Here is a 2,193-nt window from a genome sequence, read left to right as displayed (position 1 = left end):
ATTTGACAGGTAATGGCAGGATGCTGTAATTTATGGTAAATAGATCATGACATACACAAACTTCTCTACTTTATTGATTTTATTCATGGAATGAAATGATTTAAAGATTTCGTTAGCAGGGAAAGGACGAGGTGAAATAGGAATGATGTGAGTGATACGATTTTATAATTCATTTATAACTGTCTCATTTCACAGTTCATAAAAAATTTCAAAGAAAGTTGGTTAAGGAGTGTGTCAATTCAATGTCGCTGATAAGACAATACTGTAATTATGCACCCAATGTGCATCGGTAATGAAAATGAAAGGATCCGAAAATTCATTTAATTCCCACAAAGCAATGATTGTACTCTGCGAAGAGACGCAACTCATATTTGTGGCGGATTAAATAGTTTTTGTTTTGAAGTAGGATTTTTGCTTTCCGGAAAGAGGTAAAATGATGAGTAGACGGACAAACATTCAAATAATTGTTGTGATGAAGTCCAGTTGATAATCCTGATGGCATGAATGAACTTGAAAGACTTGTTTGTTCTGATGTCACGAATGTCAGCAAGTTATCGGAGTTGTTAAACTTCCTCAGGAGGATGACCATTGCCAACCTTGCTTTTACTGATTAGTTAAGAACTGAAATTTGCTTGCAATTTGAAAGGTAATGTAGGATGCTGTAATTTATGGTAAATGGATCTATGATATGTACAAGCTCCTCCACCGTTTTTAATTTTATTCATGGAATGGAATCATTTAATAATTTCGTTAGCAAGAGGAGGAAAGAGTGAAATAGGAAGCGATCGTGAGTGATCCGACTATGTATTCCATTTGTAACCACTGACAGTTGACATAAGACAAACTGTCTCATTTCAGAGCTCATAAAAAATTTCATAAAAGCAGCATGTCAATTCAATATCGTTGAGAAGACAATACGATAATTATTGACCCAATATCTATCTGAAATGAAAATAAAAGGATCCGGAAAATTCGTTTAATTCGTACAAAGCAATGATTGCACTCTGCGAGGAAACGTGATTCGTATTTGTGACGGATTAAACAGTTTTTGATGATTCAAAGTTGAATTTTTGCTTTCCGGAAAGAGAGAAAATGATGAGAATACAGATGAACATACAAAATTTTTGAAAGACTCGTCGAATATATTTTATTCAAATAATTGTTATGGCGAAGTCCAGTTGTTCAGTATATCCCTTTAGCTTTTCCTGATGACGACAAACATTTGCTGCGAAAGAAGAAATGAAGAGATGGAAGAAAACGATTCCTTAAAAGCAAAGAAATACACGAAAAAAAAATTGAAAATAAAATACGAAAAGTCAGAAATATGGCAAACTTGTTCTTCCGCTTTCACTTCATCTGCGCCTTTTCTTCAATTGTGATTTTTGATGAAATTTAAATGGTAAAACACTACTAGACAAGATCCAAGCGTGATGTTTTACTGAGTTAACGAGGTTGTTTGTTGGTCTAAGTCTGCTTACTTACTGAAAATAGAGCCCGGAGAAAGGCTTTTGGTCAGCTGTATTTGTCGTGATGACATCCAGTGACTAAAGATCAACACACAAGTGAATGTTGAGGAAGTTCGAACTGGGCATATTGTGCATTTTGCGCCATCGATCGAAATGAAATTAATGTGCTAGCAAAAACTTAGAATTGAAAACAGTTACTCTTTTGTGTTTGGTTGAGTCATTGTCAATAACAAAAAAAGGAAAGTCGATGGAAGAATTAAAAGTGAAACGAATTACTGTCTGTTTGCAAAAACGATATGAAAAGGTGAAATGTGTTAATGACCGGAATGATTTTCTTAAAATTCTAATTTCAATTTGGATTGTAGTAAAAAACCGATTTGTTGAGAATATTCGACAGAAGCATCATTATATCATTCACAAAATACAAATTGTTGAAACAAATGCATTTGTTAATTTATTGAATATATTTTTGTTTTATTAGGACGTTAATACCACTTTATATTATATGATTTCATGTGATGATGGAAGTATAACCAATTTTGGCAGTCGGATTTCGATTTACTTTTTTCTCTCTTTCTTCTTATGATGAAATATATAGGCGGAAAAATTATTTAGTTGTTAGATTAACCCAATGGAGAGTATTCAGTGCGGAAGAACATTGAAGGGTTGATGTAGTTTCAATAATTCATCTAATGATAATTAATCATATTACCATGATGTGATTTCG

The sequence above is a fragment of the Loa loa genome (genome assembly GCF_000183805.2).
Source record: "Loa loa unplaced genomic scaffold supercont3.434, whole genome shotgun sequence".
NCBI lineage: Eukaryota > Metazoa > Nematoda > Chromadorea > Rhabditida > Onchocercidae > Loa > Loa loa.
This window is presented reverse-complemented; position numbering follows the sequence as displayed.